This window comes from Myripristis murdjan, chromosome 17 (assembly GCF_902150065.1).
Source record: "Myripristis murdjan chromosome 17, fMyrMur1.1, whole genome shotgun sequence".
NCBI classification, from domain to species: Eukaryota; Metazoa; Chordata; class Actinopteri; order Holocentriformes; family Holocentridae; genus Myripristis; species Myripristis murdjan.
This window is the reverse complement of record NC_043996.1, coordinates 29,708,192-29,720,522: the sequence shown is the minus strand read 5'-3', so window position 1 is coordinate 29,720,522 and position 12,331 is coordinate 29,708,192. Positions and strand designations below refer to the sequence as shown.

Below are 12,331 nucleotides of genomic sequence, written 5' to 3'. Positions count from 1 at the left end.
AGAGCACTGCACTCCCAACATGCAGCTCACTTGTGGTTCCTGGAGTCTCCAAAAAGTCCAATGGGAAGCAGAGCCTTCAGCTGTCAGGCTCCTCTCCTGTGGAACCACCTTCCAACTTTGGTCTGAGAAGCAGACACCCTCTCTTCGTTTCAGAGTAACCCTAACCCTAACTAGGACTGTCCCATAGTGATGCTGCTAGAGGCCTAGACTGCCGTGGGCCGTCCCATGATGCACTGAGCTCTCTCATGCCTGCTTTCTTATATATCCATATTGCATTACTGCATGTTACTGACTCGGTGGCTTCTCTCTCCCACAGTTTTGAGCCCCCTCCTCTCTCTTCTTCTGTTTTCCTCTTTTCAGCAGGTATTTCTGCCTCCATTGCCGGAGCGTCTGCATCTGTGATTGCAAACCACCTGCTGGCCCCACACCCCCAACCCCATGATCCTGCTCAACACCCCTTCCTACAATTACTATTTTAGTTATTGTTAGTCCTGTCATTATTAATCCTATCATTAGTATTACTCAGTCCTCCTACCATCAGACCTGTTAGTACTATTATTATTATTATCATGGTTGCCATTGCTGCTACTATTACTGATATTATTGTTATTATTATAGTTACTGTCATTATTGCTATGATCACCATTAGTACTACTACACAGCTCGACATGGGACTTAAATGGTAGTATGTTGTGCAAGGAAACAGCTCGTCTTGCAATTGTGGTAGTGAAACATCTTCCGATGCAAAGCTAGGGCACATCAGTGATGTATCCTGAGATCATTGGGTGTTTCGGGTCTTCCGAACATCAGGCACCCTCACTCAGGCGACCCAGCTGAGGTTGATCAGCACTCGCCCACAGATCTGCTCTCTTCATCCAGAGCCACCTAAAGGCTTTCTCTGCTGCCTCTGTGCTGCTGTAGATGGCCCCCCTCCTCTCACCTGTGATGTTGAGTGCTATGTATGCTCTGCAGAGAGACTGTCCTGCAAAGCCTCTGCACCCGACCTCCACAGGCAAGCACCTTGCCTTCCAGCCTTGTCTGTGGCAGTCACTGACTAGGCTGTCATATTTCTCCTTCTTCCGCTCAAAGGCCTCCTCCATGCACTCTTCCAATGGCACAGTGAGCTCAAGCATGACGATGTTCTTCGTTGCCTCTGACACCAGGACGATGTCAGGTCTGAGGGTGGTCTTAGCAACATGCTGAGGGAACTTGAGTTGGCTACCTAGATCCACTGACAGCTGCCAGTCCTGTGCAGTGTTGAGAAGCCCTGGTGAAGCCCCGGCTCTGCTTGACTTGACTTCTGACAGCTGGTGATGGCACTACAGATGCTCTCTGCGATGGTCTTGAGCACCTGGTCGTGTTGCCATTGGTATCGGCCTTCCGCCAGAGCTTTTAGGCAGCAACTCAATATGTCCTCAACAGTTCCCTTCCTCTGGCACAGGGGGCATGCTGGTGTATCGGCCAAGCCCCAGCAGTGCAGGTTGGATGGATTGGGGAGGACATCGTAGACGGCCTGGACCAAGAACTTGATGTGGTGTGGCTCTGCCTGCCAGAGGTCAGTCCACGTGACCTTCCTCTCCACAACTTGCTCCCATCTAGTCCAGGCGCCTTGCTGTCTCATCCCCACAGCGCTGCTAGACCGCTCCTCCTCAACGGCTGCTCTCACCTCATTCTGGACTAGGTGCCGCTCCTTCCCCCGAGCCTTGTCGAAACGGGGGGGTGTGGGGTGCACTGGTTCCTAGTCTAGCCCTTCCTCTGGCCACTGTACCCACCAGGACTCCATGGCGTAGTCGTGCCTCTGCCTGCTCCACTGCAGCCTCTGCTCTCCACTTTCTGCCAGTCTTGACTGCCACCTCTGCCCCGGAGACTTTAGGGTCTATTGATTCACAGAGTTGCAGCACCTCCCTTGCTCGCAAAACATAAAACTCCTCGTCAATGGATTTCAAGGGGAGTGTCAGTTTGCAGGTGTTTCCATAAAGGGTGATATTGCTCAAGCTACTCAGCAGTCCTAACCATCTCCTCAGGTAGCGGCTGACTCTCCTCTCCAGATCTGAGATGGTGGTGATCAGAAACTCATAAAGGAGCAGTGGCCATAGTATCTTTGGCAGAATCCCGTGTTGGTACACCCACACCTTGAATTTTCCTGGAAGGCCAGACTTTTCAACATCCTTCAGCCAACCCTCCAGCTCCTCACAGGTGTTCTCGATGGAGGCTGTGTCCCTGAGGCTGCTGTCAGAAAACTTCCCCAAGCTTTTTATTAGCTTCTCAGAGATGGTAGGGATTGGTGTTCCTGCGATGGAAAAGCGGAACTTGTCTGCCACTCTGTCCTTCTTCAAGACCAAGGATCTTGCCTTCGTTGGCTTGAACGACATCCTGACCCATCCCATCAGCCTCTCCAGCCCCTTCAAGACCCATCTGCCTCCAGACACCGACTCAGTGGTCACTGTCAGATTGTCCATGAAGGCGCAAATTGGCGGTTGGCGGATCCCAGACTTGGACTTGGGACCTCTGCATTCTGGTTCGGCAGATTTCACCAACATGTTCATCGCCAGAGCGAACAGGATCACTGTGATGGTGCAGCCTGTGATGATTCCCACCTCCAATCTGTGCCACTCAGATGTTGTTGATCCTGCCGAGACTCTCAGGCTGAAATCGCTGTAATAATCGAGGATGAGGTCTCTTACTGTGGCTGGAACATGGTGCCTCTCCAGTGCTTTGAGGACCAGTTTATGGGACATTGAGTCGTAGGCGTTGGCCAGGTCTAGCCACAGCACCACCAGATCACCCTTGTTCTCCCTTGCTTCTCTAAAGAGCTGAGTGACCACGCCCATGTGCTCTACACACCCTGGTATCCCGGGGACACCACCTTTCTGCACTTGAGTGTCAATGTATCCATTCTGGAGGAGGAACTCCGCCAGTTGTTTAGCTACGAGGCTGAAGAAAATCTTCCCTTCAACACTGAGCAGCGAGATGATACGTAACTGGCTGATGGTCTTGGAGTCCTCCTCCTTAGGGATCCACACTCCTTCTCCTTCTGTTTTCCCCTTCTCCAGATTAATTTCAAGATCTTCCAAAGCCGGTGTAGCAGCTTGGGACAGTGCTTGTAGACCTTGTAGGATGTTCCGCTTGGTCCTGGTGCTGACCTGGACCTCGCTTTCCGCACCACCTCCTGAACTTCTTTCAGGAGTGGCTCTCTCAGATCGAAGGCCTCAGTAAGCTCTGGTGGTGTTATTACAGCCTTGCACTGCCCTAGCTCTTGGTCTCGGGTGGGGAGACCAGAGACAGACCACAGGACAGACCACAGGAGAAGAAAATACAGCAAAAATTTTTTACATAAGAAGGCTATTTGTACTTTGAGTTTGAGTTTGATAGGACCACAGTTACAGTTAATAATTTAGATGTATAAGGGCTGTGCATTTTAAGTTGCGTTATTTTGTGGCATAGTTTCATTTCATTTTCTTATTTTATCTAAAAGGGACAGTGTACAGCTCAAACATATACTATATATACATATACTGTATATCACTATTTGATGCCATATCTTGCTTTGTTTTGTGTTGACACTACAATCAATATGTTTTTTGAAGAATAGTTTGATGTAGTTGGATTATTCAAGGTATTTGCTCTAGTCTTATTTTTCTAGTGCTTGTAAAGTTACTTGGATGGACTGTAGTGGAAATAGAACAGTGAGCAAAGAAATTTGGTTAGAGGATTATTGCTTTTAATACCATTATTTAAAACATGCTGAGGGCTCAACACTGAACAGCAAGTTTCAAAGGAGCGTAAGAGAGAAGGGTGGTACAATAGTGCCAGACAGCAATTTTTTCATGTCCCCTTCAGGAATTAACTACCCTCTGAAATTTTGCTGTTTATTGTCCCCCCCAATAATGAAATGGGATTTTAGCCCCTGACTACAACTGATTAAAATACATGTTTGATCAGGAGATTTTTCAGTTTTATGTAATTGAAATTGATTAAATTTATGAAACCTTCAATTTAATATAACTTGGAAGGTTTCTGTCACTGAACACAATATGGAGACAGATTTTGCTTCTGTCCTGCTGTTGCTCTGTTTGCTTCACACAGACACATACAGAGAAAGAGCGAGAAAGAGCCAAACACTGAGATTGCTTCACTTTGCTGTTAGTTTCAACTGTGTATTGTGAGCAAAATAGATTTTACAAGTAAAATTATTGCTCTCAACTTTAACTCTTCCATATTGAATTGTCTTATTCTTCACATCTTGAAAACAGGAGCTAAAAAAACTTGAGAGCCTGAAAACCCCTCTCTCTTCTTCCTGCTCTCAAACACAGCCAGTATCATTCTGCCAGACATTTCCTGGCTCCCTCCCCTTTCACTGATCTGACACTTTAAAGATGGGTGTAAACAACACGCTGTGAAGTGCCAAAGCTGACGAGCCCGTGCACTGCAGATCAGCACAGGAACATGAAGAGGAGGAGCACACGTTTGTGTTGGATCACAGCTCAACTTTTATGGTTTCAGATAAAGTGAAACTGTCAGACATTCACTGTCACTGACAAGGGAAATGGCGCAGAGAGGAATTCAGCCGGACTCAGCAAAATTCTGCTGTTCGATCTGTCTGGATCTACTGAAGGATCCGGTGACTATTCCCTGTGGACACAGCTACTGCATGAGCTGTATTAAAAGCTGCTGGGATGCAGCGGAGCAGAGGGAAATCATCAGCTGCCCCCAGTGCAGACAAACCTTCACACCAAGACCTGTCCTGGGGAAAAACACCATGTTAGCAGAAATAATGGAGGAAATGAAGAAGACGGGACTCCAAGCTGCTCCTCCTGATCTCTGCTATGCTGGACCTGGAGATGTGGCCTGTGATGTCTGCACTGGGAGAAAGCTGAAAGCCCTCAAGTCCTGTCTGGTGTCTGGCCTCTTACTGTGAGCACCACCTCCAGCCTCACTACGATGCAGCTCCATTAAAGAAACACAAGCTGGTGGAAGCCACTGTGCAGCTTCAGGAGAACATCTGCTCTCGTCACGATGAGGTGATAAAGATTTTCTGCCGCACTGATCAGCAGTGTATCTGTTATCTCTGCTCCATGGATGAACATAAAGGACACGACACAGTCTTAGCTGCAGCAGAAAGGACCAAGAGGCAGAAAGAGCTCGGGCTGAGTCGGCAAAAAATCCAGCAGAGAATCCAGGACACAGAGAAAGACGTGAAGGTGCTTCAGCAGGAGGTGGAGGCCATCAATCGTTCTGCTGATAAAGCAGTGGAGGACAGTGAGAAGATCTTCACTGAGCTGATCCGTTTGATTGACAAAAGAAGGTCTGATGTGAAGCAGCAGATCAGATCCCAGCAGAAAGAGGAAGCGAGTCGGGCTGAAGAACTTCAGGAGAAGTTGAAGCAGGAGATTGCTGAGCTGAGGAGGAAAGACGCTGAGCTGGAGCAGCTCTCACACACAGAGGATCACATCCATTTTCTACACAACTACCCCTCGCTGTCACGTCTCAGTGAATCTACACACTCACCCAGCAACAATATCCGTCCTCTGAGCTACTTTGAGGATGTGACTGCAGCTGTGTCAGAGCTGAGAGAGAAACTACAGGACCTTCTTAGTGAGGAATGGTCCAAGATCTCACTGACAGTGACTGGAGTGGATGTTCTACTGTCACAACCAGAGCCCGAGACCAGAGCTAAATTATTACAATATTCATGTCAAATCAAACTGGATCCAAACACAGCACATAACTATCTGTTATTATCTGAGGGGAACAGAAAAGTGACACGAACGCTAAAAGATCAGTTATATCCTCCTCACCAAGAAAGATTCACTGAATGGTCTCAGGTCCTGAGTAGAGAGGGTCTGACAGGACGTTGTTACTGGGAGGTGGAGTGGAGGGGGTCAGGTGTTTCAATAGCAGTCGCATACAAGGATATTAGAAGAACAAGTGATGAGAGCCAATTTGGATCCAATGATAAGTCTTGGACATTGGATTGTTACAATCAGTTCAGACACAACAGCATCAAAACTCCCACATCAGTCCCTGTGTCCTCCAGAGTAGGAGTGTACCTGGATCACACAGCAGGTATTCTGTCCTTCTACAACGTCTCTGAAACCATGACTCTCCTCCACAGAGTCCAGACCACATTCACTCAGCCTCTCCATACTGGATTTGAATTTTATGGTTTATTTTCAATCTTCGCAACTGCTGAGTTTTGTCAGCTCAAGTAGACAGGAGTTATTTAAAAAAATGAAGATTCTGTTTTTAAAAAAATATTTTTCTTCCACCTGTCAATCAAACAGTGTGGGCGGGACTGTAACCTCTTCCTCCCTGCATGTTCCTTGCTGGCCCTCTTTGTCTGTTCCATCATGGCGGCTATCGCTGCTCATCCTAACCACCCACATCATCTTCTGTTTCTTCCTGACAAACAGGGAACAGAAAATGCAGGAGAGGATTTTTCCCAGCAAAGAGCAGCCAGACGCTGAGAGTTCAGAGGACATTTATTCATATGAAAACATCAACTGTTGTCTACACACGTCTAATATCTGTTGCATAATTGTGTTGTTCCTGTCATATTTTCTGCTTTTCTGTTCCTTAATGGACTCAGCACCAGAGGTTTCCCCTTTATTATAGCTGAGTAGTTCATATTTTGTGTTTTGTTGTGCTGGAACTTTGTACATTTTAATGTTTCAATTCCAATTTAGTCAATATTGTTGATATTATATCCAAGAGGAAGAAAGAAAATGTTTCGTTATGATTTCAATCTAAATATCATTGAGTTTGAGTTGTCTTTGTACACAGTTGTTTTAAATACTGCTATATGGATGTATTGTGTTTTTTTTTTGTTTTTTTTTTGAAAGGTATAATGTCAGTAAATGACACTGAATTAAACTGCTTGTATGACAAATGAAATTATTATTATTATAATCAATTAAAATAATGCTCATGTTCAGAGGATTTCCTTTTATTATGAATAAAGTAGTTCATATTTTTATTTTATTTTTCTGCCACTTTGTAATATTAAGATTTTAATTCCCATTTAGTAAATTCTCTTGATATTATATCTAAGGTGAATATTTAAGTTCGATATGAATTTCATTGAATGTTTTCGAAGCAACTGTTCCAAATGCTACTTTTTCCGTGGATGTTTTGTCATTTTTTATTGGTGTAAAATCAATAAACAACACTGAACTAAACTACCTTTGTTAAGAAAGTGGTGTGAGAAATTAAACCATTTATTATTACAAGTAAAAACAGTGTGTGTGTTTTCCCTCCACAGTGCTGACACACTGATGGTGAGGATGAAGAGAATATGTAGAATCCTTCATCAGGCTTTAGCCACTGCACGTGTCAACAAAGTGAAGGTTTCAACAATTAATTCTGAGTTGTATCCAAGAATTAATAAAGCTCTTCTTCTGCGTTCATTCCACAAACTCTATCAAAGCCTACAGAGAAAATGTGAGAGCAACATGACAATAGAACTGAGCTGATTTCCCCCAAAACACAACAAAGTGGCGTCTTGATGTGCACAGCAGATCTGGAGTCACAGCTGGAATGAAGCAGCAGTTTGACCAAAGAAGAAACACAAGTGAAGAAGGAAAGAAAGGACAGTCCTGTTGTTCATGGAGCTGCTTCAATGTAAGAATGAAGGGAGTGTTCAGATGGAAAGGCTGAAGCACAGAGTGAATGGAGAACATTACTAAGCCTGCAGCCGCAAAGTTTTCAAACAGTCCTTGATTTTTACAACCACACTGGCTTTGTGCTCTTGTTCAATAAACAGGGTTTCTTATACAGGCTGGAAAAGCCTGGAGAAGGATCAAGAAGGAATTTCATCATTTCCAGATCAAATTTGGGAATTGGCAAAGAAAAATGACAAAAGTTATCAGTTCAATAAATACCAACAAAACAGCTCCCAAAGCAGTGATAAGTGAGATTCTGTCCTTGTATTTTCTGTTGAAACAATTTGAGTTTTTGGAGGCGGAGATCTTTTCTTTTCATTTTTATTTTTTTCCCTCTACTGTGAGGTAGAGGATTTCTCCCAGGAAAGAACTTTGTTTATTTAACTGGACAGATTTTGTTGACTGAAATTTAACACAACAGCGCCCTCTAGTGGAGGTTGTGCTTCACCTGATTCTGTTCTTGCTGGTTGTGATGAACTGTTTGAGAGGTGCTGGAGCTAAATCATGAATAATCTTACAGAGCACAGCACAGAGGAGGAGGAGGCAAAGGAGGAGAGGAAGTTGGAGAAGTAGTAGGTTAACAGTGAAGTGCGCTCTACTTTTCTCCCTTGACATTTTTTCAGCCAGATTAAGTTCTCACCACATCTACTTCTGTGTTTTTGACATAAATCTATCTATCTATCTATCTGTCTATCTATGTATCTGTCTGTCTATGTCTCTCTGTCTGCCTGTCTGTCTCCACAGATAGATGGATAGATAGATCAATAGATAGATAGACAGACAGAAATGTGCGGTGGGGTTCTTGGCATGGCCAAGGGACAATTAACGCATCAGAACTCAAATTGCATAGCGCATGCATATGAAATATCTATTTTACAACAGGTAGATCCGACTGAGCAATCTGATTGGTCAATCTGACATTTAGAATGTGCTCAAATGAGCATGACAGCACGGGGAGCCACACTCACATGAAAAATACCTCATCACTGAAAATATGACTCCGCCTACATCTTACTGCCCGACTCCTAGTGGTTTCCATGGCAACACGAAATGCTTTGTTAGCCTGCATAATGAACCGTTGTGTTGTCAGTTTTAATTTATTTGGCAACCTAAGTTTGGATAAATGGCTGAACAAGGAAGAAAAGACAGAACAGATAAAGCCGAGATACGCGAGAGTGACGAGTGAAGAGCTGGATCAGCTGGAGAGGTCAGGAAATGAAGCCGGTACGGCCAGTCAATGTCTGGGGCCGTCAAATGTCTACAAGACTTCCTGAAAAACACCGGGCAAACAGCTGATTTCTCAACTGTAAGTAAAGAAGAGCTGAACAAGATCCTCCGTGAATTTATGGAGCTTTAATTTCTATAATAAAGAATGAAATGCCTCAGCGGAGTCAGCAGCACGGACAGTACCTGCTGAAGCAGATTCAGCACCACGGACAGTACCTGCTGTGGCGGATTCAGCACCACGGACAGTACCTGCTGAAGCAAATTCAGCACCACGGACAGTACCTGCTGAGGAAGATTCAGCACCATGGACAGTACCTGCTGAAGCAGATTCAGCACCACGGACAGTACCTGCTGCGGCGGATTCAGCACCACAGACAGTACCTGCTGAGGAAGATTCAGTACCACAGACAGTACCTGCTGAGGAAGATTCAGCATCACGGACAGCACCTGTAAGATTTTCCACGGAGATGTGCAGGCTATAACTTTGTTCTTGTTATTAATGTGTTAATGTTATCAGTTATTAATTAGCCTATTAATCATTATTTGTTTAGTCTTTATGAGTTTCCTAGGCCATGGATTTAATTAATTTGTCAATTTATTTGCATCTGTACATTGAAATGAACATTTAATAAATCAACACATCTGTGAAAACTGTCATCTTTATTTCAGAGGTAAACTGATAACAGCCTGAAAAGGTGATTAGCAAAAGCCCCTGAAAGGTGGGGTTGAAATGATATAACTCTGTTCAGCCTTAATGTGACTGCTTACTGTTGTTACTTTTGCTGCTTAACCACATTAATTGGAGCTGACGTTAAATTGGAGTGACACACCCCCAGCTAAGTTGGTTGTAGATAAAAATCAGTTGTGTTGGTGAGTCGTTGTCACAACACCTGTTAGATTAAAAATGACTGAGAAGAACTATCAGTCCATGAAAAAAATATTTGTTCCAGCGGATAATCTAGTAACAACATGATTGAGCTAGCAAAGCAGTTTTGTGTTGCTATGTATTGTATTTATTCAGTTTTGAGGAATCATGTCAAGAAAACATGATAAGCTCAAATTGCCAAGCTCCCAGTCAGTGCACTCTGTAGCAAAGTAGATGAACGTAGCCTACCTTCTGCCTGGAAGCTAGCAGGTCAGCTCAGGGTATGAAGAAGCTTTGTAATCCCACCTCCAATTTCGTTGTCATTTCAGCCACGCAGTCATTTTAGAGCTAACGTTAGACAGAGTGTAGCTTTGTGCTGTCTGTAGCTACTAGCTAGCTAGCAGACAGAAAACTAAAGCAAGTCCAGACCGTCACTGTAATCTTGCGTTAGAGCCAACCGACTTAAAATGTTTCTTCCTGCCTCTTTAGGGCTCACTCACAGCTAAGCGGCCGGCATTGTTCATGCTAAAATAATTTAAAAATTGTCTGGCATCCAAATTTGTAATTAATTCACTCCGATCAAGTTTTTTAACAGACTAACGTTAAGTCTCTCTCCCTCACTCACTCGCTTGCTCCCCTCCCTCGCGCAGCACGCGAACATGAATCCTTGGCTGGGATTGGTCAGGTTTTAGGCCAGCGGAGTTTGATTGGTTAAAGTAATATCAGGTAAGTCAATAAGATGCAGAATAGCCCGGGAGTCATCACAGAGATTTAATGTGATGGAGATTTAACTTAAAGAGAGAGACAGAAGGGAAAAAAATGATTTAACTTAAAGAGACAGTAGTACAACGTTTCGTGTCAAAAAAAAAAAAAAAAAAAAAAAAAAAAGAGCTTTTCGTCGCTTTTTGTTCAGGGCGGGCCCAGCTGACATTTGTCACAATGCTGAATCTCACTACTAACATATCTCTGTCATTATTCAACCTCACCTGTGAGCCTCCAGCCTCTCCTCATCTACAGGTATCTCTTCCAGCCTCTCCTCCTCCATCTCCTCCAGCCTCTCCTCCTCTACAGCTATCTCCTCCAGCCTCTCCTCCTCCTCTATCGCCTACAGCCTCTCCTCCTCTACAGGTATCTCCTCCAGCCTCTCCTCCTCCATCTCCTCCAGCCTCTCCTCCTCCGTCTCCTCAAGCCTCTCTTTCTCCATCTCCTCAAGCCTTTCCTCTTCTATCTCTACTCCCTGTCACCTGACAATTTAGGATGCAACAACATAGATTTTGGTGGTATAGTTATAGTCTAGATATAGAAAAACTTCTAGAGTATAGAAAAAAAACAGTTGCACAATTATGATGTGTAATTTATTCAAAATGAATCTGGATGTATAAAATCACATGAACATTTGTAATCTGAGGTTTACTGTATTTTCCTCACAGACTTTCATTGTTGGTGTTTTTCAAACTGTTGCTGCCTCTCAACACACAAATGATACATGAAAATAGTACATAAAATAACAAAAAAAAAGTGTATCTCTTTAGCATTAAATTAAGCTTTTTTTTTTTTAATTATTTCTGTGTTGTTGAGGCTCTACAGTTATATAATCTTGACATTTTAAATCATGGTTAGTAAAAATGGATAATTCCTGCTTCCCTAGAGACAACAGGCCAATGTGCCTGATAAAAGCTCTCATTTCAGAGAAGCATGCTGAACTATTATTATAACTGCCACCTGACAAAATAAACAGAGAAGAAAAACATCAATAGCTTAGCTGACTATTATTGTTATCACCATTATTATCAACTACCCATAAGCAATATAATCAATAAAGTGGGCCTATTTTCTTTGAGTTACTTACACTTTGACTTCTAAAGAAACTTGTTATGTCAATTTTTTGGGACCCATCCTGGCTGTGCCTTATTACCAAACACACACACACAGACACAAATGTGAATGTAAATGCAACCAGCGAAACAGGCTCTGCTGTGCATGTCCTCAGGCGCTTTTTACAACCACATGGAGCAGGCGCGGCCAAACACACATTAGCAAGAAATGACAGAGCCAATGGATGACCAATATTAGGTTAGAGGCGGGACTTCTAGCAGAGACCAACTGTTAACCCTTTGTGTACCATAAGCACTGACTAGACACTGACAGACAGTGTTTATATTGGTAGGGAATATACAGTAGTGGCTGGATATTGGTAGGGACGTAACCCTGGCATCCCTACCCAATTCTACACCCCTGCTGTATAATAATGGAGGTTATTGGTTGTGTATCTGCGTGCTGTTTGTCATGAAGGTGATCCAGTGGACGCCTGGTGGCACAGATGGTTAGTTAAGAGTGGTTTAGCCTCCTTGATGCGTTTCTCTAACAGACTATGCCTTGGTGTAAGGCGGGCCCGTGTAATTGACTGCTCAATGATAATTTCAGGATAACCTCTTTCTAAAAACCTATTTTTCATGACATTGGCTTGAGCAACAAAGTTTTCTAATGAAGAACAATTCCTTCTCAATCTGGCCAGTGGGTATATTACGTTTTAATTGACTGGGATGGTTAGAAGAATAATGGAGGATGGTATTTCTTT

The 12,331-nt window shown here is 43.7% G+C and overlaps 2 pseudogenes; one reads left to right on the top strand and one right to left on the bottom strand.

Moving 5' to 3' along the window:
* Positions 1–806: 806 nt before the first annotated feature.
* On the bottom strand, positions 807–3,379 carry LOC115375348 (uncharacterized; annotated as a pseudogene).
* Positions 3,380–3,919: 540 nt separating this feature from the next.
* LOC115374567 (tripartite motif-containing protein 16-like) lies at positions 3,920–6,222 on the top strand (annotated as a pseudogene).
* The last annotated feature ends 6,109 nt before the right edge of the window (positions 6,223–12,331 follow it).